General features: G+C 39.3%; 1 pseudogene; it reads left to right on the top strand.

Annotated features, from left to right (window-relative positions):
• The window catches only part of LOC138808609 (tubulin beta-2 chain-like), a 113,648-nt pseudogene that overhangs the window by 57,748 nt on the left and 28,110 nt on the right, over positions 1–27,790 (top strand).

A 27,790-nucleotide genomic window follows, 5' to 3' on the forward strand; every position in this document is an offset into this window, starting at 1 on the left:
CACACACACACACACACACACACACACACACACACACACACACACACACACACACACAAAACCCATAGTCTGGGAATGTGGCTTAGTGGTAGAGTGCTTGCATGAAGTTCTGGGTTCAATTCCTCATTGAAGGCCAGAAGTGTTGCTGTGGCTCAAGTGGTAGAGTATTATCCTTGAGTAATAGAAGCTCAGGGACATTGCACAGGACTTGAGTTCAAGAGTTAGGAGTTCCAAAAAACAATCCACAATTAGAAATATTTACAAAATAGATTGTTGAGCAAGAGATATAGAAAAATCTATCCCTTTGTGTGGGTTTGCTCCTGGAGAGGACCTAGCACCACAAAGCTCTTCCATTTTCAAAAAATGCATATCTGGCAAACTAACTACAGTTTAGCAGAATAAGTTCAAAATAATGATTCCATCATAAAATTGATTAACTGGATCAATATAAGGATACAGGCCTGCCTGGTATCATTCCCCATTGCACCTTTCACAGGAAAAAGATGTAGAGGTTTGGTTGTCACTGAGATGCTTGTTAAATTTGCTACAAAGTTAACAAGTACCATGCTCACAGGGAAACACAAAAAACTCCATTATGTAATGACACTATTAAATGGAATTTATATTACAATCCCATGACAGAGCAATGGCTGTGGCATGCTCACAACGTGTGCTTGAATCAGGGTTGATGTGTGTGTGTATTGAAAGGTGTATCATTAGACATGTAGAGAAATCACACCCAAAGGCCTTCTCTGTGGAAGTGCTGTCAATTATCATCCTGATTTTTTTTATCTTAACTCAGTATTGAAGGAAATGATTGAGATTGAAAAGATGGTTTATATCTTATTATATCTGCCAGGTACTGGATTTAGGGAAGTAGGGATAGGTGACTGATGAAGCAGATAAAATGTCTTGTTTTAATGTTGGACCATGTGGAAGTAAACATAGAAACCAAACAAGAGCTTCTACCCTAAGTGAATCACAATTTCTTATAGTTCAACTTGTTATTTTAGAAGACAGTAAGTAGTGTGGAGAAAATGAAGACAGTGTGAGCAGAGAGACAGAAATTGGGGTTAGAGAAGTGTCTAGGGACAGGGTAGTAGGAGGTAAGGGAAGATTTCTCTGGGACGATTGCTTAGGTGCTGTGGAGGAAAATTGGTATAGAACAGAGTACTGCTACCTGTTCCAAGGGCAGGTGATCACAGAGGTTTTGAAAAGTTAAAAATATTTGTTATAGGAGGGTGCCAGCGGCTCAGGCCTGTATTCTAAGCTGCTCAGGAAGCTGCGATCTGAGGATCACAGTTCAAAGTGAGCCTAGGTAGGCAAATCCAAGAGACTCTTATCTCCAATTAACCCACAAGAAGTCAGAAGTGGAGCTGTGGTTCAAGTGGGAGATCACCAGACTTGAGAGAAGAATCCAAGCAAGAGTGCAAGGCTCTGAGTTCAAGTCTGAAAGCTAGCAAAAAATGTTGTCATAAATTCAAAATGCCAAATAGATGGCTTATGAATATAAGCATCAAAGATACGTCCATTAACTTTGATAGATGAAACCCATTGTTACAGGGTCCAGGAATATACTCCTGGTTCCATAGGTCCAGACTAAGCATATATTTTCTTCTTTTTTATGTTTTTTATTATAAAAATAGAATACAGAGGGACAGTTACATGAGTAAGGTAATGAATACATTTCCTATCGAACATTGTTTCCTCCTCCTTTGTTTTTCCTCTACCATACCTTCCCTCCCCACCTCCCCAGCTACTTCCTTCCCCCTCCCAAGTTGAGTACACATTTTCTTTAGCTTTATATAGGAGGAAAAGGCAGTGGCAGGAGAGAAATGCATATTTTTTTGTTTTTGTAGTTTGGTTTTTTGTTCTACTCTTAGGTCTTGAACTCAGGGCCTGGATGCACTCCTTTAGCTTTTATAGTCAAGCTAGCACTGTACCACTTGTGCCACAGCTCCACTTTGGGCTTTTCAGGGCTACCTATTTGGAGATACATATCACTGACTTTCCTGCCTTGGCTGGCTTTGAATCAGGATCTTCAGATCTCAGCCTGCTGAGTAGCTAGTATTACAGGTGTGAGACACCAGCATCCAATAACAAATGCATAATTTTAAAGTCCCAGTCACACACGTGTTCATGTGGTGAGAGTTGGAAGGCAGTACTCATAGAGAGCCAGGCAGTTCATCATCTCAGGATTTCTCAGCTGGAACCTGGATACAGTAAGTCATTGGTCTGGTAGGTGGATATAAAGTGGAAGCTGAGATGCCAAGCTTTTATACTGCTTTTGGTTAATCTCTGAGCCCAAATGATAGTGCCCCTCAGTCAAAGGGCCTTCGGACCTGTTACAATATTATGCTCAAAATGGCACAAAATATTAAGATTGGGGAACTCCAGGTTTCTTCTTGGTAGACGAAGAAGTGAGACAAGTATTTGACTTGCTAAGGTTTTGGATAATCTACAATGCTTATTAGAGAATCTCAGAAATTGGACTTTATTTTAAGCAAAATGCAAATCCTACAAACAGAATATGGTTTATCCTTTCAAAATTGATTATTACATAAAAATAGATTGGAAAGTAATTGGACATATCTCCCAATTGAAGCTTTCAGAGTTTGCAGTGTGTACTAAATTATCTAGACCAGTGGAAAATTGCTTTATAATGCTGGGTCCATATATAGTCTAAAATCTGAAACAATAGGACAGAGTAAAAAAATAATCACTGCCCTTTCTAAGACCTAAAATTACAACAGAGGAAATAAAAACAAAGCTATGGAACCCATAGCAAATGCTATAGAATTCAAAGTGAAATAGAAATCCAGGTATGGAATTATAAATGCATCCTATCTCACAGAAGTGGCACAGAGAGGAGTACACTGCACTAAGGCACAAACACCAAATTCTGGTTTGAGCCCCCGGTGTGCCATTTAAACCGCCTCATAGAATTGAACAATTTATTTTGCATCAATTTCTTTCTGGAAAATTTGTAGTTACACCAAACTCAAAGCATAATGTAACTATCACACAGGTTAATAATACATGGAAAAAAACCTAGAATAGCACCTAGTATAAAAAGGGATAAATAAGTAATAAGATTTCACAGTCTTTGTGATAACTTGATAGACTTGAAGTCATTAAAAATACATTAAGATGGACAGGTTCTGGTTCTCACACCTGTAATCCTAGCTATTCAATTTTTTTCAATTGATTCAGACTTATCCTGCTTGATTTCTTCTTGTGTAAGTTTTGACAGATATTTTGGAAGAAATTGGTCTATTACATTTAGATTATCAAATTTGTGGCATAGGTTTGTTCACAATATTCCTTTGTTATCTTTATTATACTTTAACATCATTGAAATTATCAGATATCTCTTTTATTTCTCATATTGTTAATTTATCTTATCCTCATCTTAAGTAGTATCTTACTGATTTTCTTGATCTTTTCAAAGAATTACTTTTGAATTTATCATTGCAGGTTTCGATGTATGGATTTTCTACAAGTTTCATTTATTTTTTCTGGCTGGTGGTAGTGGTATTAGAGATTGAACTCAGGAATTTTTCTAGTTAACTAAAATAGAAACTTGGTTTAATAACTTGAGGTCTACCTCCTACTGTATGCATTCAGTGCTAGAAGTTTCTTTCAAAGCACTGCTTCTGATGCATTTCACAGTTTGAGATATATTTGTTCGTTTCTTTGTTTAGGTGACACTGGAGTTTGACTCAGGCCCTCACATTTGCTAGTCAGGTGTCATACTGCTGATCCATATCTCCAGTCTTTTTAGCATTGGTTATATACTTCTGAGATGTGTCTCACCTCCTTCCCATATGGATTTTCATCATTGCTGAGATGACTGGTGTATACCATCTTCATTCCATTAAATGAAGTTTTGAAGACTTTTGTTTTCCACCCTGGCTGGCCTGGAACATCAATCTGCCTAGTCTCAGCCTTTCACATAGCTAAGACAACAGATATGTACCCTGGACACCTAGCAGTGTTTAATCTTTAAGTATCTTTCTATTATTAATTTATATTATGGAATTCAAGTTTAATTCTATTTGGTCCAAGAGCAGGTATTATATTATTTCTATTGTTTTCATTTATCTTCTTACCTGGAATTTTCTCTGTCTCGATGAAAGCTCATGTGTGACCTTTTTTTTTTTTTCATGTGTGAACTTGAATACAATCCCTTCTAATGTAGATGTCAATTATATTTATCTGACTGATGAAGGATAATTTCATGGGTTCAGAATTCCAGGTTAGTGATTTTTGTTTTTAGTAGAGTTTAAGTATTTCACTTCATATTCTTACTTGTTTGGCTTCTAAAAATGAAATTCTTGTCTTTGTTCGTCCATAGAAAAATATATTATAATCTCTCTGTACAGTATTTTCACAATAAAAAAGTAAAAAAAGGAAAAACATATTATATAATCTATATCATGATTGGACTCTCTTACATGTATAAATTGATTATATATTTTAAATTATAGCTGTACGTATTATATGCGTATATAATATAAAGTTATAAATCTTGAGCCCCTTCTAATACTCAAAAACTTTCCTTTAGCAGTATTCTTTTTTATTTTTTATATTTTTGATGCTCCCCTCCCCCCATAACAGTATTCTTTTAGTTTGTTTTTCTGTGTGCCGGAATTGAGACTTGAACTCAGGGCCTTGGATTCTCTCTCTATTTATTTGAGATTTGAGGCTAGCATGCTACCATTTGAGTCATACCTCTGGCTATTTGCTGGTTAATTGGAGATAAGATTTTCTGGTATTTTTCTGCCCAGTCTGACTTCTTTGACCTGCCATCCTAGGATCTCAGCCTCTTGAGTAGCTATAATTACAGGTATGAACCACTAGCAGTGTTACAATGTAGAAAATAGAAGCAGGTCCAGGGCATGTATATGGTCAGTAGTCAGCTGACTAACTTTGAGAATTCCATTTTCAGAGTTTAGGAATGCTTCCCATTTTCTTATTCTTATATTGAGCTATCAGTTCTTTCTTTCATAAATGCACTTTAAGCAGATTTTGCAGGAGTAAGCTTCATTTTAAGATTCATATAGCTTATAAGTAGTGTAATGACTTTGTCCACAGGGAAAATAAGGTATTTCAGACTCATTGTCATAGGAACCTCGTAATCCTCTAGAAAGTTCTGCTCTCATGGGGTCAAGGAAGGTTTCCCTCTGATTGTCATAGACATCAGGAAAGTGTCCAGGGACTTGTCATCACCTGTACTACAGTTCTGCAAGATGCTTAGACCTTTTGGCTATTTTTAATTTATAACCATGAACTATTACAGCATGCCACATATACCTGTTTGTGTGAGGATTTTTTTCTTCTTTTAGGGGCCTTTATTGTTGTTTGCAGAATTCATTCTGGTAACTTGCTGTTACCAGAGTTTCTCCTGAAAGTGTAGCTCATACCTGACATTAATTTGGGGAAAGTTCTGTCATTATTATTTCAAATACTTTTTCTATTTCTTTTCCTTTACTCCTTATGATATTCCCATTATCCATATGTAACGTCTTTTGCAGTTATCCCATATTCCTTTGGTATCTTTTTTTTCATTCTTTGAAATGAAAAGGTATTTTACTATTTTAGGTTATACTATAAATCTTTTGTAAAATGATAATTGTTTATTAATATATTTTATAAAAAATAATTCATACTTTCATACAATATAATTGACTATATTTTCATTCTTCCATATTTTCAGTTTTGAATTGTCTTGTTTGTGAAATCCTTTCTCTGAAGTTTTTTCTAGGTGAGTTCTATATTCTCAGATCCTTTTATTTTTTTCCTGTCCAGAGACTAACCTTAAATCATTTTCAACTTACTTAGACACTCATTAACCTGTGTGTCTAACAATTATGTTGCTTTCATCAATTTTAAATGTATATATATCAATCAGCAAGAGAACCAAAATATTCTCTCAATCTATGTGATGAATTCCTCTTCATTAACAAATGATTAAACAATTAAACAGCTTTGCTCAATGTTTCTATTAAAAATGTGCCATAAAAATTATTGCTACAGTACAATCACTATCAGTAAATAAATTATTCAATATGTGATTATCAGAGACTTCTGTAAAATCAAACTAAATGAATTCCAACTCACATTCTCCTTAGTTAATCTCAAAATAGTCCTAGCCACTCTAGAAAGTATGACAGACCTGAAGTGGAACAGACTAGAAGGCGAAGAAATGAATACAAGAACCCACAGCTATCTGATAAAATGTATGGTGGAAAAAGACAGCCTCTTCAACAAATGGTGCTGGGAAAACCAAATGTCCATATATATGACCTCTCTCACACCTTAAATTAATATCAATTCAGAGTGGATCAAAAACCTCAATATAAGATTTAAAACTTTACTACAGGAAAGAGTAAACATTAGAATGTATTGACATAGGCAGAAACTCCCTAAATATAACTCCAGGAACTTAGAAAATAGAAAAGAGACTTGGCAAACAGGATTGTATCAAGCTAAAAAGCTTCTGCACAGCAAAGGACATGGTTATTAACCTAAAAATACAACCTGTAGAAGACCTCTAGCCAAAAAAGAAATGCAAATCAAAACAGAATCAAGATTCCATCTCATTCTAGACATAATGGCCATCATCAAGAATACAAACAGCAACAAATGCTGACAAGAATGGAGTAGGAGGGGAGAAGGAACCTTAATTGGTGGAAATATAAATTAGTACAACTTTGAACAACAGTTTAACAAAAAGAATACTAAGGAGCTCAAATATGAGTGAGAGGGATGGGAAATAAGGAGAAGTGAGTAGACAAATAGAGGGATGAATGGTGGGCAAATATAGTAATAATATTCAATTTGCACATGTGGAAATGGAACTCAGACATATTAGAAAATAGGCAAGGAAATGGATATGTGGAGGGGAGAATGATGGAAGCATTAACTGATCAAAATGCACTGTACATGTAAAGGGACACATTTAGTTGAAACTCCTACAACTATCTAAAAATAATTAAAAAGGGAAGAAAGCATGCCAAACGACACAGGAATATTGGGTTAGAAAGATATACTATTTCTATCCATTTGAATTTATATGTCTCAAAATGTATCAAAATTTTTGACTGGGTGACCACAGCTTGTTCCTCTTCCAAGATCTTGAAGGGCTCCCAAGAGGATAAGCTTAAACTTCATTAGCTTCATACAAACCTATCTCTGCAGATTTTTACTTGACCCTCAAAATTATCTCTTAGCTTAGTGTTTTCAGAAGCCTGGGCAGCTCTGGGAAAATGTTTAGTGAATTAATGAAAGTGGTCAAATTTTAATCAACACAATGAGCAGGAAGTCCATCAGAGGTGTGGTAAAAATAATGTTCAGAGGGGATTTTTAATACACTAAATCAAGCAGTATTATAGTGTCAATGGTGTGTTAAGTCCTGTGGGTTCTAAAACAGAATTCCTGGCTTCCTCTTCTAAAATATCCTCTGATCTTTCCCATGACTCAGTTTCCTCATCTGGAAAATAAAATAGTATATATAATTCTAGTGACTTTTCGTGTGTTAACTATAGGTATTAGTTAACACAATCATTTTTGTGAGAAGTAAAATTATTAATACCTGTAAAGCTTAAAATTTCATGCCAAGTGTTGTTGTTATTGTTGTTGTTGTTGTTGTTGTGTGTGTGTGTGTGTGTGTGTGTGTGTGTGTGTGTGTGTGTGTGTGTGTGTGTGTGTGTGTGTGTGCGGTAAAATTGGGCTTGTTCACATGCTTGCTTGGTTTTTACTCAAGAATGGTGCTCTGCCACTTGAGCCATACCTTGCCTTCTAAGAGTTTCAATACAGAGTAAATATTTTAAAGGGTAACTATCTTTATTTTTCAAACAGAACATTCCTTCCTTTGCACAAATATTTTAAGGAAAACAAAAATAAACTATAATTCTTAAAATTAAAATGAAATTGATACTTGGAGTGAATTAAGTGATCCATAAACTAAAGATAAAAAACTTGATAAGAGCTGGTGTATGGACAAAGTGGTAGAATGCCACCCTGAGTTGAAACCTCAGTCAAACAAAAAAATGAGTTAATTTTACATTGAACACGGTGGCATATATATAATCCTAGCTATTCTGGAGGTGGAGATAGGGAAGATTGCATTTTTTAATTGTGAAAGTACCATATAGAGAGGTTACAATTACATGAGCAAGGTAATGTACATTTCTTATCAAGCATTGTTGCCTCCTTCTTTGTTTCCCTTCCCTTCCCCCATATGCGCCCCCCCACCAAAGTTGTAAAGTTCGTTTTTTGACATAACGTCTTGTACATCTCATTGTTGAAATGGATCCACCTGTATCCTTATTTAAACAATTTGTTTATTCCCTTCCCCTCCACAAATTATACCAACATCAACTACAGTGAAAACAGTGGTTATACTGTGGGGGAGGGACATACAAAGCAAGAAAGAAATCATCTTATAAATATGTTAGAAATAATCACAAGAAAGGGGCAGGGAAAGTGGCTCAGTGGTACATCACTTGCTTGCATGCATGAGGCCCTAGGTTCAATTCCCCAGCACCACATAAACAAAAAGAAAAAAGCCAGAAATGGTGCTGTGGTTCAAGTGATAGAGCGCTAACCTTGAGCTGAAGAGCTGAGGGACAGTACCAAGGCCCAGAGTTCAGGCCCCACAACCGGACCCCCCCCTCAAAAAAAGAAAAAATCACAAGAAAGAAAAAAAAACATGAGTCCTTATCTTAGGGTTCATTTTGCCTAACATCAACTTATCTGACCGTTTCTGCTTGTCTCAGACATATACTAGTTATTGCAAATAAGGGAAACCATGGGATCTATGTTTCTTTGGGCCTGACTTACTTCACTTAATATAATTTGTACCAATCTTTCCATTTCCTAACAAATGGGGCAATGCCATTCTTTCTGATGGAAGCAGAGAATTTCATTGTGTATATATACCACATTTTCTTGATCCATTCATCTATGAAGGGGCATTTGGGTTGGTTCCATATCTTATCTATGGTAAATAATGCTGCAATAAACGTAGTCGTGCTGGTAGCTTTAGTGTGGCCTTGTTTGTGATCATTTGGGTAAACGCCCAAAAGTGGTATTGCTGGGTCATAGGGGAGCTCTATATGGAGTCTTCTGAGGAACCTCCATACTATTTTTCAAAGTAGCTGATATGGAATAATAAAATACCCCGAATAGCAAACACGATCCTTAACAGAAAAAATAGTGCTGGAGGAATATCAATACCAAATTTCAAACTTTACTACAAAGCCATAGTAATGATACCAGCTTGGTACTGGCACAAGAACAGACTTCAGGACTAATGGGATAGAATTGAGAACCCAGAAATGAACCCACAGACCTATAGCCATCTAATCTTCGATAAGGGAGCTAAAAAAAATAGAATGGAAGAAAGACAGCCTCTTCAGTAAATGGTGCTGGCAAAATTCGTTAATCACTTGTAGAAAACTAAAGCTAGATCCTTATATATCACCCTGTACTAGAATCAACTCCAAATGGATCAAAGACCTGGGTGTCAAAGCAGACACCCTGAAAAAATTACAAGATAAAATAGGAGAAACCCTAGGTCTCCTTGGCACAGGCAGAAATTTTTGTAAAAGAGATCCAGAAACACAGCAAATCAAGGAAAGGTTGGACAATTGGGAGTGCATGAAATTGCAGAATTTCTGCAAGACAAAGGTCATAGCTGGCAAGATCAATAGGAAGTCCACTGATTGGGAGAAGATCTTCAATAGCCATACAATGGACAAGTGTCTCATATCTACAATATACCTGGAACTCAATTAAATCCCCCAACAACAAATCCTCAAAGAAACAACTGCCCAATAAATAAGTGGGCTAAAGAATGAAAGAGAAATTTCTCTGAAGAGGAAAGAAGGATGGCCAATGAAGAAATAAATGCTCAACCTCCCTAGCCATAAAAGAAATACAAATCAAAACAACATTGAGATTCCACCTCACCCCAGTAGATTGGCTATAATTAAGAACTCTATTAACAACAGATGCTGAATGGGATGTGGACAGAAGGGAACCTTACTGCATTGTTGGTCGGAGTATAAACTTGCTCAACCACCTTGGAAAGTAGTATTGAAGATTGCATTTTGAAGCCAGCTTGGGTAAAATGTGAGTTTCAAGATCAACCAACAAGCAGGGATAATGGTACACATTATAATTTGAGCTATGAAGGATGAGTATGTAGAGGATTGTGATCCGAGGCTGGCCCCTGGCAACAACAGAAATGGATACCTAAACCTACATGCTCAACGTTATCTTTTGCAAAATGTGGAAGAGAAGCCCTTGAAGGCATATGTGTGTGTGTGTTCTATCTGAATGTCAAGGGTTGAAGTGTTGAAGTAGCATGGAAAATAAAAACATGGACCTCTTCTTGTTGAACTGAGGAGCATAACGTAAATTCTTTTTTTTTTTTTTTTTTTTTTTTTTTTGTCGGTCGTGGGGCTTGAACTCTGGGCCTGGGCGTTGTCCCTTAGCTCTTCAGCTCAAGGCGAGCGCTCTACCACTTGAGCTACAGCGCCACTTCCTAACGTAAATTCTTCTATGAACTCAGGAATGCAGCTCGGCTGAATCCCAGCTTTGAGATATTGCAATAACAGACTTTCATCAATTTTTCCTGCTACTGGAAAAAAGATACTAAACGAAATATTAGTGCTTAAGTCTCAAACACTTCCCTTTCTCATCCACTTCAGAGTTTACATGATGGAGAATGATCAAGTTTTCCTGGGGGCACAATGCTCACCAATATGGGGCAGGATTTATCAGGCATGTGCTCACTAATATCTGAGAAAGCAAGATTGGAATAAAGGGGATATTTGGGGGTTTTCTCTTGGGTGGTATTTTTTGTTTGGTTTCGTTTGGTTTTTGCTAATCCTGGGGCATGAACTCAGGACTAGGGTCCTGTACTTGAACATTTCTGCTCAAGGCTAGTACATTACCACTTAAGCCACAGCCCTATTTCTGGCTTTCTTTGGTGGTTAATTGGAAATAAATTTCTCAGGAAGTTTTCTTCCTGGCCTTTCAACTGCAATCCTCAGATCTCATCCTCAGCTAAGATAACATGTATGAGCCACCAGCAACCAGCTGGAATACTTGGATTTTCTTGCTTTTTTTTGATCCTCTGGGGCAAGCCAGACAAAATGTAACATTTTCTTTTACCAAATAAGAAAGAGAAACTTTTAAATCCAACTGTATGTGATCTGTTAGAATGAAGAGTTTTAAATTTTATAAAAACTTCATATTTTCATTGTGCTAATACGCAGAATCTTCAAAATCCAGAAAATATTCATTCTGATTATTATTATTATTTTGTTGTCTCAAAAAGAAATTGAGGCATTCCTAAATGGTCGTGTTATTCTTTCCCATATTTTCTTTTAAAAGGTCTTTGATGTGCCTCTAAATGTTACTGGTTTCTGCAAGATAAAAGAAATTCCCTAGTACCACTTGAAATATAATGCTCTCCGTTAGAGTTTATGAGAAATTTCTACCTTCCACATAAATTATCACTTCAGTTAACTCTGTTAGTGTAAATTGTGTCTCTCTTAGGAGCCACAGATTTGCTAAACATTAGTCAAAGAAATAATAGAAGCCATTCTTATAGGAAATGATCAGTTAAAACAATACTTTTGTTTATGAGTATGTGTGTTGTGATTTGGAGTTTTTTCATAGAAGTCGTGGGGATGGAGCACAGGGTCTTGTGCACACTTCGCAAGAAGACTACCACTGAGCTGCATCCCTAGCCCCTTGTGTGTGGTTTTGAAATCATGATGTCACAAGCCTGTAATAGAAATCAGTATAGCAATTCTGGGATTTGCCATGCATTTATGGAAACGCTGAGGAAAGATGAATTTTTAAAAGTTCCTGGATGTGGTTTTCATATCCTAACATTAGGGAAACATTGAGAAAGAACAAAAATTAGTAGGTTTCTTGAGTGCTGAGAACAACCATTATCATTTGGGTTTTTTTTTTGTTCTTTTGTGCTAGTACTGGGGCTTGAGCTCAAGTCCCTTAGCCCTTTTCACACAAGGCTGGCTCTCTACCATGTGAGTCACAGCCACAATTCTAGTTTATTTTGTATATAATTGGAGATAAAAGTCCTGACTGGATTAGCTGCAAACTGTAATCCTCAGGTCACAGCCTCCTGAGTAGCTAGGATTACAAGCATGAGCCACTCATGTTGAGCTGTCATTTTGGTTTTTATCAGCCCATGAAACACATCTTTAATACTAATTTTCATGTTTTGACATTTTAAACTGTGGTGAATTATAAATAACCAAATTTCCAATATATAAGTGTTTAAGTTACATTGCTCATATTCATAGTGTTGTGCAACCATCACCAGTATTTAAATTTTTTATTGCTTCAAACAGAAACTGTAGAGCACATGGGCAGCAAAGATGGCGCTGGGAGGGAGTAGAGTGGGCAGAGCCCAATTTACCTTCTGATCAGTTCCTAACCAGTCCGTGAAGGCTTAGGTGCATGATAGGGTATGACCTTGACAGTGATTGGTTCCTCTTCCTCCTTTGCCTTTTTGTCTTTAAAAAGGGCTGCTCTCTGTTAATAAATGAGTTTTCTACCTGCTGGATTTGGCTCCCTCCTGGGTCTGATTGTCTCCCGGGCTGAGGGAGGCTGGGGAACGGGCGAGCGCCGCACTTACCTTTCCTCAGACCCCGTCCATCTTTCGTGGGACGGACAAAGACCCGACAGAAACTGTATCATCATTAATCAATAAATTGTCACTCATCTCTTCCTCCCTCTAACTGTGGACAATCTCTAATCTGCTATCAGTTTCTGTTGTCTATTCTAGATATTTCTTATAAGTACAATCATACATGAGCTATGCTTTTGTGTCTGGTTTGAAATACTTAGTTTTATAATGTTTTTCAAGGTTGGTGCAATCCATGTTACAGCATGGACAGAGTGTAATTTATTTCTTGTGGCACATTAATTTCCACACTATGAGATGCCATATTTTGTTTATTCATTCATCTATAAATGAACATTCGGAAGGTTTCTCTCCAGTATTTATAAATAAGGCTACAATGAACACTGGCATCCATGTAAGTTCTATTGTCCATTGTTTGTTTGTATCTTTACAAATAGAATTGTTGAGTCATATTGTAATTCTATGTTAGACTCTTTGAAGATTCACCAACTTGTTTTCTATGTGGTTGTAACATTCTACATTCTCATTACCTTAGCTGTGCCAAGTCTTTTTTTCCTAGTCCTGGGGCTTGAACTCAGGGTCTGGGCACTCTTCCTGAACTTCTTTTTCTCTACCACTTGAGCAACACCATCAGTTCCAGCTCTCTCAATTTATGTGGTACTGAGGAATTGAACCCAGGGCTTCATGCATGCTAGGCAAGCACTCTACAACTAAGCCACATTCCCAGACCATTTTCTGTATTTTTTTTAAGTCACAGTCATTGTAGAAGGCATGAAGCAGTATCTTCCTGTGATTTTGATGGCATTTTCCTAGCAACTTTGGGGTTGCTTAGTGGTGCTTTATCTCTCTGCTTTGAAGAAATGTTTGTTGAAGTTCCACAACTATTTTAAAGTGAATTTCCTTTTGTGTTACTTGATTGAGGAGTTCTTCATATATTCTCTGAGGTTAAAATCTATAATATATAGTTATTTTCTCACATTATTTAGGTTTTCTTTTACCTTTCTTGGTAATGAAACTTGGTCTGTTTAAGAATAGTATCTAATTTTTTTCTTTGGATAAAAAGGGATACAAAAGTTCTTAAAATAATAATAACAGCCATAATTAAAAATGCCATGGGTTTTTCTGTCAGAGGTTCATTGTTCTTAGTGTATAATAGATTAATTAACCTCTTTTCTTGTGTGTGTAAATGAAAGCTGCTTTTAGTTAGGACCTCTAGAGTTTTTCAGAGGTTAAAAATGATAAAATTTGATAAAACTAAGTATTTATTTCACTTATAGAACAACTTTCTCTCCTCAACCTGAGTAATTATTTATACTATACTATTGGAGTTAGCTAATATTAATTAGAGGAAGGACTTTTTATCAAAGGAAGGGATTGCATAAGTTGTGGGAATACATGATGTATTGAGGAATACTTACAGGTTTCTGATATATTTTAGAAAAAAATTAAATTTAAGAGAATCTTCATCAGGCTGGGAAGTTGGCTCAGGGGTAGAGTGCTTGCCTGGCATGCCTGAGGCCCTAGGTTCAATTCCTCAGCATCACATAAGCAAAAAGAAAAAAGCCAGAAGTGGCATTGTGGCTCAAGTAGTAGAACGCTAGCCTTGAGCTGAAGAGCTGAGGGACAGTGCCCAGGCCGAGTTCAGGCCCCACAACCAGACCCCGCCCCACAAAAAAAGAGTATCTTCATCATAGAATCTACAGAAGTTAAATGAGTCGTGAACAAAGTTGAAGTTTGCCCAAACGCACAGAGTACAGAGATGAGACCAAAGTGGGTAAGTACTACCTGGATCTCCTTACTGTGAAATATCCTCCACATATTAATGGGATAAATGGAACTTTTCCCAAGCACACACAATTCATACCCTCAAGATAGAAGCGATTCCATTCAAGTATAGGCTTTGGAGGAATTTAACATTCAACAATAATTTTAAGAGATTCTTGATTATAGTAGACAAAAAGGATTATATTGACCTTTCAGTCTCAAAGCTTTATCCCTATTAGAAAATCTTCAAAAAATGATTTTGTGACTTTGGAGAAAATAATTAACTATAAAGCTTCATAAATTATATTAGGAAAATAAGTTCATAAAATGAAGAGTTGATGCGGAGTTATGAAAGACTTCATACTATTTTTCAAAGTCTCTTGGAATCAAAATCTCTTCTCAGTGTTTTGAGAAAGTAGAAATGTATCTAGTGTTAGAATCATGGATACCTAAAACATTGAGTCATCCCAAAATTCATTGTATCCCTGAAAAGTACGTAGAGTTCTAGTATCTTAATGGCACTCTCATGTGGAACCCAACTATTTGTCTTGGCATTTAAAACTGGGGAAGTGTTTTCCAGGGAATGAACCTTTAAAATATTCTTTTCTAAATAAAACAAAGGAAAAATCTTTCTTAAATAATTCTTTAAAAGGATTCATCAGCTGCAGAAATCTGACCTTATGGGTATCCGGGATGTGCAGGTACAGCAATGCCCTTGTGGAAGGGCTCTGGGAATATGGAACTACACTGAGCTCCTGGCTAGAATATGCTGCCAACTACAGGCAGAGCCCTGTGCAGTTAGGTGACCTATTGAAGTCCTCATTTATTTCTTTGTCATTGAAGGCAACTTTTTTTGGGGGGAAGTCCGGTCGTGGGGCCCTTCTGGGCCTGGGCACTGTCCCTCAGCTCTTCAGCTCAAGGTTAGCGCTCTACCACTTGAGCCACAGCGCCACTTTCGGCTTTTTTCCTTTTGCTTATGTGGTGCTGAGGAATCGAACTCAGGGCCTCAGGCATGCAAGGCAAGTGCTCTACCACCGAGCCACCTTCCCAGCCCATTGAAGGCAACTTTGAGATAGTGGTGCAGGCCCTGGAATCAGCAGGTATGGCTGCTCTGCAAATGCACTGCCCCTCATTCAGGGAAGACAGCTTGAGCCCTGGGTAGCTTCTGCAGGTGTTAGGCCTAGCCAGGACAGGTTAGCTGTGCAAGCTGGAAGTGGCCCACAATGTGAGGCTACATGCTGGCATGTGCAGCAGTTGTTAGCCCAGGTGGGATTCCCTCGTCTGACTTCACTCATCCTCCACATTAAGGCCTTTGACACACCCTTCACTTCTGTCCCAACTTCTAAGCATGAAGACTGCCTCCTTGGCTCCATCTCCTGAGAGCTCAGTCACATGACTTACCTGATAGAGCTGAGTGTGGCCCTCTCCATGCTGACAGGGAAGATCCAGATTCTCCTAGGGTGAATCTCAGAGACTGAAAGGAGGAGGGATGGGTCAAGCACTCTGGTCATTGGCTTCACAGGCTGTAGGGGCACTGAGTGATAGGTAGAAGAACAGCTTATTCACAAAGCCCCAAGCTCAATGCTCTCTGGAGCTGCACATAAGAGAGCACAAAAGAGAAATAAAGAAGTTGGAGGACCAGGAGTGATCCAGAATAGTGAGGGACCTCAGGGGACTGCTTCTAGTTAGAAAGAGACAATGTGTAAGGTAGGCATCAAAACCAGGCTTGCAATCCCAACACTCAGAAGCCTGATGATATCAAGAGGGGCATGCACAGACAGTGAGGGACTCAGTCAGAGACAGGGCCCAGCTGCCCCTTTGCTGATGCTTGCTGCCAACACTATCTAAATCAGAATTAATGGATTGTGGATATGGTGCCTCAGTTGGGGATGTCTGGCTTTCCCTTCCTGGCTCTACAGTAATGGATTCTTCTATTGTTAGAGTAATGGCTCTTTTTTCTTACTAATGCCTCCTTTCCTCTGTAGCAAGCTCTCAGAGTGGATGTTCTCTCCAGGATCATGTACATAACTCCTTTCATATGAAAATGGTTGTTGATAAAATCTGCCATTTAGGTGAGATGAAGACAAAGGTTTCATTGGTTCAGGTTAATTCTGAACCACACAGCAAGCCCAGCAGCTGTAGACTGTCTGAAAGCAAGGGAGCCAGCCTGCATCCCAGTGAACCATATTTATGGACACAGACATTTGCATTTCATGTAGCATCATGTGTCACAAACTATTTTCATAGACTGCATGCAGTCAGGTAAGAACAAGACTTGCCCTGAAAGGTGTAGTCTTTGTTCTCTGTGGCAGACAAGCAGATGGATTGCTCACATCCATTGTTGCTCACATGGAACTCCTCTGATTAGTGCTGATTATTCCATGTTCTACAGCCCGTTCAGGACATGATTGAGAATGCTGGACCTGGCCAATTGTGCTCTGAACCATGTGGACATGAACTTCTTGGCAGACTGTATCCATGCTGCCCAGCTGGATGTGTTGCACCTCAGTAGACACAATCTGCTTCATTTATATCCCTCTACTTTCCTCAAGCTCCGGCAACAGGTTGCCCAGATAGTGCGGGTGTGGACCCCAGTGGAGTGTGCTATTACCCATAGCTATGTGGTCATGATGATCCTGGGCCTGTGTTCCTGCCTCTATCTCTAGGAGCTCAAGTTCCTTGCTAACCTGCTGTCAGCCTGCACCCTCAAGCGCCTCTTCTCTGCACTGTGTAAACTCCCTGAACTTCATTACATGGAGTTCCTGGTGCCTAAGAAATACTACCTGGAGAGTACCAGGATGAGCTGGCCATGTCCACATATGATCAGTAGAAATATGCTTGATTGCAGAAGAGCTGCATGCCGTGCTACTATGGGCCAAGCAGGAAGACATCCCCACCTCCCACCACTTTTCTGGAGTTTTCACCCAATAGTTAATGAGACCAGCCATGAGCTTGGTGCTTTCTTGCTTCAAACTTTCAAAACTGCTTTAGAAAACTTTCCCAGGGGCTGGGAAGGTGGCTCAGTGGTAGAGTGCTTGCCTTGCATGCTCGAGGGCCTGGGTTTGATTCTTCAGCACCACATAAGCAAAAAGAAAACCCCGGAAGGGGCGCTGTGGCTTAAGTGGTAGAGTGCTAGCCTTGAGCTGAAGAGCTGAGGGACAGTGCCCAGGCCCAGAGTTCAGGCCCCACGACTGGACCCCCCCCCAAAAAAAGAAAACTTTCCCAGAACATTAAAACAAGTAGAGTAGGCCCTTGAATTGTGCTAAGGAAATGTCTTGCATTTCAACCAGCCCTGTTTCCCAGAGATCAATCCCTATATCAGATCCTAAGGCTAAGATGTAAGCAACTGTAGTTTCAATGAAAAACCTTTGTTAGAGAAAGCTGTAGATACACATGACAGGCAATGTAGGAAGAAAACATGCCTTCTAAATGTGACATCGGAAGCCCTGGGGTTCAATTCTTTTTCCTTTTTTGTGCCAGTCCTGGGGCTTGAACTCAGGGCCTTTGCACTGCCCCTGAACTTCTTTTACTCAAGGCTAGCACTGTACCACTTGAGCCACAGCACCACTTCTGGTGTTTTCTGCTTATGTGTTGCTGAGGAATCGAACCCATGAATTCATGCATGCTAGGGAAGCATTCTATCACTGAGCCATATTCCCAGCCTCCTGGGATTCAATTATAGGACTAGGTGAAGCTGTTACAGCAGAGGTCCAGGCGTTGTGGTAGAGTTTTCAATTGGACCTAGGGCAGCATGTGCTGGAAGCAGTAACAGGGAAAAATCAGATCACTTGTCACAGAATACAAATAAAAGGTAATGGGTACATTTCTTATCAAGCATTGTTGCCTCCCACTTTGTTTCCTCTTACCCTCCCTAATAAGAAATGTATTCATTACCTTGCTCATGTACTCATGTAATTGTAACTTCTCTGTAAGGTATTTTCACAAATGTGTGTGTGTGTGTGTGTGTGTGTGTGTGTGTGTGTGTGTGTGTGTGTGTATAAATACAAATAAAAGAAGATCTCATAGAAAAACAAACAAGAGAAAAAGACTGAAAATGAAAAGTAAAATGGAAAGGGAACCCGACTTTTGGGCCTAGCAGAAACTCAGCAGATCTGGTAGGAATTGTTCTGCATGGTGTGCAATATTTCCTGGAGAATGTTTGCAGGGAATAGAAGCAGGGCTGGTTTTTGGTTGTTACCAGCGGCTTTGTGCTTGTTTTGCTCTGCATCCAGCTCAGTGAAAGCCTGATTTGAGGGTATCTCATGAGTAAGAGATGCTCCAGTATTTCTTAGTAAAATTCATATTCCATTTTCTGCTGAGCAGCTAGATTCATTTGACCACCAGCCTCTACCACTCCCAAGCCTCGTCCTTTGGTTCTACTAATCAGAGCCAGCCCTAGCTCTGGGAACAGGCATTAGAACTCTATTCTGTTACAGTAACATTCTTACCTGCCAGTGGCAGTCAACAGAGAGACCCAGTTCTCCTTTAGAGATGCCAGAGACCTTCTGCAGCTAGCTGAATCACAACTAGCTACCAACACTTTTCTGTTCAAGAGTTCCTATGACTCTAACAGAAGTCACATACTGGGGACTCTTTTCATTGCTCTCACTAAAACGCCACAGCACTGTATAACCTGATGTCCCCACATTCTGCTGCAGGAAAGGTAACAGGCTGGAATCTGTGCAATTTGGCTTGAAAAATTTGTTACAGTGAGTGAAAGATTGATTCCTGCCTAATTCCTCCAGCTCAAGCAAGACACCAGGTACAAGAAAACAAGCGTGGCCACATGCCTGTCAGCAGGCAGGTTCCAATCGGTGCCTGGCCAAGGATATAACACTTGGTCCCCAGGGGACAATAGCCCTTCATCCAGTGTAGAACATTCAACTTGTGGGCCTGGTCAAGGAAGTCTCCTTGTGGCCTAAGAGAGCATAAGCCACTTTTTATTTTCTGCTTCTTTGTGAAAACAAGCCCTATATAAGTCCATCCAAAATATAGTCCCTCAAACAACCTCCAAACCTGAAAGGTCTATGCACATTGCTGGCAATAAACAGTCCCCACCTGTTGATCATTGGGTCTGGCCTATTCCTTTTCTGTTTTCCTCCATTTTCTTAACAGTGAGAATGCTGAAACAGGTATGTGGGTTCAGGAGACAATCATTCCCAGGTTGCCAATGGATGTTCATGGCTACTTCTAGATTTTAGGTCTGATCCTACTCTATTCTTACTTTGAGGTTACCTGAGATATCCTTAAAACAAATTCCCCTCATTAGTGTCTAAGACAACTTAATCACTGTTATTTCAATTCTTACAGGGTCTGAGAATGAGTCCATCAAAGTGGGCTTAGAGATTAAAGAAGTTTGTTAGGTGTTACAGAAGTTGTCCTGCCAGGGACACAGTGTAGACTTGGGAGCAAACACTATGACCCTAAACATGAACACAGCCTAGGCTATTGAAGGCAAAAAACACAAGCAGGTACAAGCTGCAAAGTTGTATTAATATGATAACATCAACTTTTTTTTTCAAACAAGGGACTTTTACAATGGCAATTTCCTGTTATTTCATTCCTCAGTTTCAAGCAAGAGATTATTGCATTCCTCAGTTCCCCATAAGAGGTTAATATTCTGACTCAGTGTCCTTGCTTGGTCTTGGGGTCTTTTATCCTAAGAGATCCTTACATTCCCCTTTCTTTTTGTAACTGAGTCAAATTCTTGACTCTTTTTCCTGACTCAGGAGGCTGTACTGGGCCTGAAGGGCCATCAGCTTGACAGTCCCAATTATTTTTTCTATAAGTGATATCAAAGACTTAACCACACAGGAACCAGTAATAACAAGTAGAAGAAATAGTATAATTGCTGGTGGCTAGAGATACTAGCCACCAGGCCAAAAGGCTTTGAACCCATACTAGATCTAGTTTAGCAGATGGTTGCTGGTGGAGTCCTTCACACAGTTTACCTAGAACCTTTATGTTTTCTTCTCCAGCCGTGATTCATTTACACAGTATCAGCACTCTTCCCTTAGAAAAACATAGGTTCCCTCTTTGGAAGCTGTGAGAAGGTCTAGTGCCCTATGATTCTGCAAGGCCACCCCCGCTAGAGAGTTCAGTTGTCTTTGTATGCATGCCAGAGACACTGAAGAGGCATGAGTATCCTCATCTACCCTCTCCTCAAATTCTTGAGCAAGTTTTAAACTATGTCTTACAGCACCTCCAGCAAAAGCTGCTCCTCCAACAGAGGTAACCAGACTCACCCCTAACATTATAGGAATAAAATCTGTCCTCTTGGTTAAGAGGTGGGATAACAATCTCTGAAAATTTTCACTTTTGGTATAAAGATTTAATTGGGGAACTGCTAATATCAAAATCCAAGAGGCCAAGGTTGGATTAATGTATGACCATAGGCTTCCATTGCACCAGAACATAGTAGGAGAAGGGGTGTGACATCAAGATACCTGAAGCAGTTTGTCATATTCCACAAGTTGAGTTGGTTGGTAAAATTAAATTGCTACAATCAGGGACATTACAATAGCAGAAGTAAGAAAACTGTCCCCTTGTCTCTTTGATTTTAAACTGCCAGTGGTAGTTAACATCATTTAGAGCACAGAAGCATAAATGAAAAATTATGATGAGATAAGTCTTAGCTTGAGAGGCTTTTCAGGGTCCTTATACACCATCCATTTGTCTCTTCTGGTAGCAGGGCCACCTTAAGTGGTGAAGTGTGCATCCAGGACCAGATCCCATTCACCTTGACAGTGGTTGGAGCTGTTAGGATAGCAGTATAAGGTCCTTTCCACTGAGGATAGTTAGTTTTTTTTAATGTCATATGACCCACACAGTGTCTCATGATCAGTAATTAGGGCCAACTACAGGGGCTGCCTGCAGGAGTGCCTAAAATTGGGAATGGAGTTCCTGTTGAACAGTCTGCAGTGCCTGTAAAGACTGGAGCAGTCATCTATGTCAACATTGCAGTTTTTAAGCGAGGACACAAGAAGGATGGTCTGCCAAACATCATTTCACAGGGCATAAACCCTTTGGAATAGACAATGCAATGGGAGCGCAAAAGGGCAAAGGGAAGGAGTCATTCAGTCATGGTAAATTTAAGAGAATCCCCTCTCACAACGAGTCTACCTGGCTGCTCTAATTAGCTAAACCAGCATCTAGATTGAAGTGGGCATATCCTTCCTCCCTACCATACAGATAAACATAAAGAATAGTTCCACATCAATTCACCCATCCTGACTCTATGTATATGAAAGCTAGTTTAATTTCATACCAACTTACTCATAAGCTTCATTTTTAAGACATACTCCTACCATTTGTTACATACTTAAACTTTCTGGGGTTTGTCTTCTTCCCCTTTTCACTGTGACAAACATTTTAAGACAATCCTTATTTTTATATCCTTTTTTTTTTTAAATCCAGATGAGATTTTTTTTTCAATTACTTTCTAAGGCTTTCTTTACTACACTCTTTCTTTCCCTGAGTTTCTTTGTGGCTTTTGGGCCCATTTTGCTTCTTTGGCTTGAGGAACCAGGTTATTAGAACTGCCTCAAGGCATCCCTTGGGTGGAGAATTTTGTTAAATTTTTAATTCTAATAGCAGGGGTGAGTTTCATTCCTCCTACTACCTCCATTGATAAAGATCTCTCCTTTATAGCTATTGTTGGAAGCGGCCTTTTACCACACCCAAACCAAGCAAGGCTTTGATTGTAGAGTGGATTTCTAGTTTCCTAATCCTTGAAGTGCCTGAGGCAAGCCAGTGATATCATCCTTGCCCTCAATATCTACTGTGGGAATAGAGAGAGTTACTGGATATCACTGAAATAATATACCACAGACTCAGTTTCAGCAGATCCAAAGCAGCTTTCCACTGGGAAGCAGTCAGAGGTGATGGAGTCAGGCAGGAGTCCAGTCCACTGTCACTATGGTCAACATGGTCAGGATGACAACATAGATTTCCTTCCAGATGACTATAAGGCCGTCCTTGAACTTTATCCAGAAGGGTGGGTAGAAGCAGCAGCAGGGTCCCACACCGACTCAAAAGGGTTATCACACATTTTTCTGGGCTGCAAATTTCTACTAAGACTGGTTAAGGATATGTGGCATAGGCTTGATAGGCGGGTGTCCAGCTGGTTTTTAAGGCAACATTTGAGGCAGTGGCCCAGGACAATTGACCAGGGTGACAACTTTTATTAGCTAGATAGTTCTTTTAATAAGGCTTGTAACCATTTCCAAAATGTGCAGTCTCCACACTTACACACTGTTAGCACTATGTCCCATGCCTCTTCCTTTTCAGATAAGGAAAAAATTATTTCTGACCCCTTTTTGTGGCCATCAGTACTTTAATACAAGAACACATACACAAAGACATTAGAGAGGGATATGATACAATTCAAATAACATCTGGAGCTTGAAAATATTGTGCAAATGTGAATGTCTTAGAATCAGTAAATGAGAGTGGTTATATAAGATGTTAATAGTATGTTCATAGTAAAAAAGCAGTGAAGAAGTATGTGGGAACTCTCACTACTCTTTGCAACTCTTCTTTGAGTTTAAAATAATTTCAAAACAAGAATGCTTTCAAGACAAGATATGGCTTAAGTATATCCATCCCATATTTTTTGGTTTTGTTTTTGAGAAAAGTGTTAAATCTTTGAAGAGGAAGCATTCACCCAAAGGGAGACAAAACATTCAAATCCAACTTTGACTCCCTAACCTGTGGCATATATCTCTGAATTTTTTATTTCCCTATAACTTCTCAAAGTACAAGATAGTTCTCAATTTGACACTTCGAGATTTGACTCATGGAGGTCGTTGGCACCAAAGGTGAGCAAGTAAGAAGCAACATTAGCCAGGCACCAGTGGTTCACACCTGTAAACCTAGCTACTGAGGAGGCTGATCTGAGGATCACGATTCAAAACCAACATGGGCAGGAAACTCCCTGCAATTCTTTTTTATTTTGGCGTGGGTGTCGGATGGTGGGGCCTGAACTCTGGGCCTGGGTGCTGTCCCTCAGCTATTCAGCTCAAGGCTAGCACTCTACCACTTGAGCCACAGCGCCATTTCTTGCTTTTTTTTCTGCTTATGTGGTGCTGAAGAATCGAACCCAGGGCCTCAAGCATGCAAGGAGAGCTCTCTAGCACTGAGCCACCTTCCCAGCCCTCCCTGCGATTCTTATCTCCAAATAATCACCAGAAAACCAAATAGAGTTCTCGACCTCAGCTGAAGAGCACAAGGACAACGCCCAATCCCAAAGTTCAAGCCCTACTACCACCAAAAAAAAAAAAAAGAGAAACAACATTAAAGCTGTTTGTTTTTTGGGCTTTGTGTATAAGCTACACAACCCTCAATTGTGAAATCATACAGTTTGGCTTTCCTTACCATGACTTTTTCTCATAATATTCTGCATAATCTCCACTTATTTATGATGCATTAGGCTTTGCAGCAATAAATAAGCCCCATGATGAAAGTACCTCATTCTGTTCACAGCTTTGTACCCAGTATTCAGGACAACACTTGATATTCACTGAAAAGAAAAGAGACCATTATAATAAGAGATAATGCCTCGATAAAAGACATAAGGTCTGGGGATATCAACTTCCCACCCCTGCCTCTACCTCGAGAGCCCTCAAACAAGCCCAGATGAGCTGGTTTCTAAGATGATGTCCAGGTCCAATAGGCACTTTGGGCAGGTGACGTCTCTCCTGGGGACAGAGCAGCCAAAGCTTTTGCAAAACTATTGCTGGAAACTTATTTTGGAACTCTTGTGACAAAAGAACACTGAGAATTGCTTTGATGTGCTGATGTTTTCATCATTTTCTTGGTACTTCAAAGACATAATAGTCGAGAAGCCAGCAGCAACAGCTAGCTCTGCTCAAAGCTTCAGGGTAATCCGTTTGTATGACTCTTCTAGCTCCACTAGGATTAAGGTGCACTCCCATCTATAGATGGTGAATTTGCCAACACAATGCTACAAATGACCAGACTTCATTTCTTTAGACAGCCTAAGTAGTTTGTGTGTAAGTAATAGGTAGCTAACTCTTACTGTCCCCTCCAATGTCCCTGGGAACATCAGCTTTTGATGTTACATTGGCAATATAGGAATTGTCTACATGAACAAGGGTGGAGCCACAAAGAGGCACTCCAGCCCAGGAATGCTAGCTAGTAAATGGAGAGGCCTCATGGAGGGAAGACCATATTCCAAGCAATTTCCAATCTATGACTCTTTCTCTAAGCTCTTTTGGGAGGTCTTCTATTTCACTGTTGTCTTTTTCATTCATTCCATATTAGCTGCAGCTCTGAGTGCCCAGTCAAAATCCTGGCAGATGGGATTGGGCAGAAACCTGAGTTACTGCCCAAAGAGGTATTATGTCTCATTCTCCCTGGAGACAGAATGCATCTTCCAAGAAAGCTTGCTCAGCCTTTTGGAGAGGAGCACACATGAGCTGAATCCTGACAACAGGAGGAAGAAAACTTCAGAGGAGGTTTCAGGAGCCAGGGGGCAGAAAAGTCTTTTTTGTTTGTTTGTTTTATTATTAGTAAGTTTTATTGTGAAAACATTGTACAGAGGGGTTACAATTACATGAACAAGGTAATGAGTACATTTCTTATTAAGCATTGTTGCCTCCTTTTTTTCCCCTTACCATCCCTACCAGCCCAACACCCTCCCCCCCCAGCTGAAAAGTCTTTACGTTACAAGGGACAGTCACTTCCATAGGAAGTGTCTAAAGACTAGAAGTACCCTGTGGACAGTGTCAGCTGGCAAAGGCAGACTCAACCATCAGTTGATTTCATTCAGGCATAACATCCCAGTACTTGTAATATTCAGTTGTTGAAACTCAGGGGTTTGAGGACAACACAGGACTTACATCCAAGTTCACTGTAGAAAAAGCAACTGAAATGTGCTCTTTCCTAAGGTTGTAAACAAGTAGCCTTATTCAAACACCAAATGATAAAACCAGATTACATTATGTGTTTTCATGCGTATTTGTGTACATGCACAACAGACCTGGACCTGTACATGGTCCCTGAACTTTATTACTTAATGCTAGCGTGTTCTGTCACTTGAACCACAGCTCAACTTCTAGTAGTTAAGTGAAGGTAAGGTTCTCGTGGGCTTCACTCTTACTAAGCTGACTTTGATCCACAATCCTCAGATCTCAGACTCCTGAGTTGCTAGGAATACAGGCTTGAGCTATTGGAATCCAGGGGTTCTTTAAATGCCAGGAATGAGATGGATAGATGACTAGTTCCAAGTTAATGATGAGATTATGCATGTCTGGGTAGAAGGTGAGAAAAGGGAGAAAGGATATAAAAAGATTGGAGCTAGAACATGGCAGGGAGATGCCTCATGTGGTGAAGGCTTCGGTAGGGTCTAGTGGGATGAAATCACAGGCTTTGAGACTGTCAGTTTTGGCTGCCTCCATCTTGAAACCATGGACAGAATGGGTAAGCTTTCTATGGCTAGAAGCCCTTTGGGTGATGACACAAACCATAGGAGGTGTATGAAGATAAGAAGTCACCCAGGGGTGGCTCACATTTGTAATCCTAGCTACTTGGAAGGATGAGATCTGAGGATTGTGTTTCAAAGCCACCCTGGGCAGGAAAGTCCATAGCCTCTTATATTTAATTAACCAGCAAAAAATTGGAAGCAGAAGTGTGGCTAAAATGGGAGGCTGACAACCTTGAACAAAAACAGCTAAGGAAGAGCATGAGGCTTTCTATTCAAACTCCAGTACTGGCACACAAAATAGAGCATAGATAGACAGACAGACAGACAGACAGACAGACAGACAGACAGACAGACAGACAGATAGATAGATAGATAGATAGATAGATAGATAGATAGATAGATAGATAGATAGATAGATAGATAGATAGATAGATAGATAGATGGATAGATGGATAGATGGATGGATGGATGGATGGATGGATGGATAGATAGATAGGTAGATAGATAGATAGATAGATAGATAGATAGATAGATAGATAGATAGATAGATAGATAGATAGATAGATAGATAGATAGATAGATAGATAGATAGATAGATAGATAGATAGATAGATAGATAGATAGATAGATAGATAATGGACTAATGGACTAATGGACTTCAGGTACTGTAAGAAATATCCTATCTCAAGTTGGGAGACATGGACTGGAGATTGGGGTGGTCAGTCTTCAGTGTGCAACCATAAAGCTTCCCTATCTGATAGAAACCTGGTGGGAAGAAAAAGCCATGCCAGTGTGTCAGGGTGATGTCAGGGCCAGCTCTAAAGCAAGAAGGCTATCAGAATCTGTGTTCTGCCTATGAAGAAGAGAACTCATTGCTCTAGAAAGTGAGGGAATTGATACCTAAATTACCCATCTTGAATAGAAATGGAAGTGGAGTTGTTTTTACGATAACTTAATATTCTGTCTAAGAGCTATTTCTGTACATACTTCCTCCTAAATAAAAGCAGGTTTATTGACAAAAATACCAGTTACGTATGATTATACATTTCAATAAAACAATTGTAGTACTTAATACTTTAGGGAATATACTACAGTATTTGTTCTGAAAATGTTTATTCCCTATTTTTACCTGATACATAATGTACTATGTACTACCACATGTTCAGATGCATGTATAACATGGCATATTTTTTAAATCAGAGTAATTCTAGTGTGAGTTAGTGCAAAGTAGTCAATCAGAACATGTGGTCTATAGAACAGGCAGATGGCATGATCAGCTGCTAAACCAAAGCTAGCTGACATGGATATGGGCGAAGAGGGCTACAGAAGAATAAAGAGTATGCTCAAAATGTTGAGTACATAAGGATGGGGCAATAAATCTTTGAAGTCATAACATTACAAGAAACAGAAAGGATAGCCACCAATCGGAAAGCCATCTTCAAGGTCTACAATTCTCCCTATTTAACCCAAGACCAATCTCTGTAATGAGGAAGATGGCCAAGATGGCTGACCTGGGCCGAATTGCCCTTTTCTCTGTGGTGTGTCTATAATATGTGCTCTTTGTTATTTTTCTCTTCTACTAAACCCTTCGATCATCTTTACATATGTTTTCTTCTTACCTGAATTCTCCTTATGCTGGATGCAAGGACCCAGGTTGGATAGCTGCCTTATAATTTGTGGTAACATGTAATGGATTCGATTAAGTATGTTTTATTCTGATTTAGGCTCAATGAATGGACACAATTCTATCTGTCTGATCTGTTCAAATACATCATTTATAGTGAACACAATAAAAATTCTGTCTTCAAGCCTTAAATATTTGTCATTACCTATCTGTCACCCTTGTATGTGAAGGTACACCTGAACCTCTTCTTCCTAAGTGTACT

This window comes from Dipodomys merriami, unplaced genomic scaffold, assembly GCF_024711535.1.
Source record: "Dipodomys merriami isolate MVZ:Mamm:240054 unplaced genomic scaffold, mDipMer1.0.p SCAF_46, whole genome shotgun sequence".
Lineage (NCBI taxonomy): Eukaryota > Metazoa > Chordata > Mammalia > Rodentia > Heteromyidae > Dipodomys > Dipodomys merriami.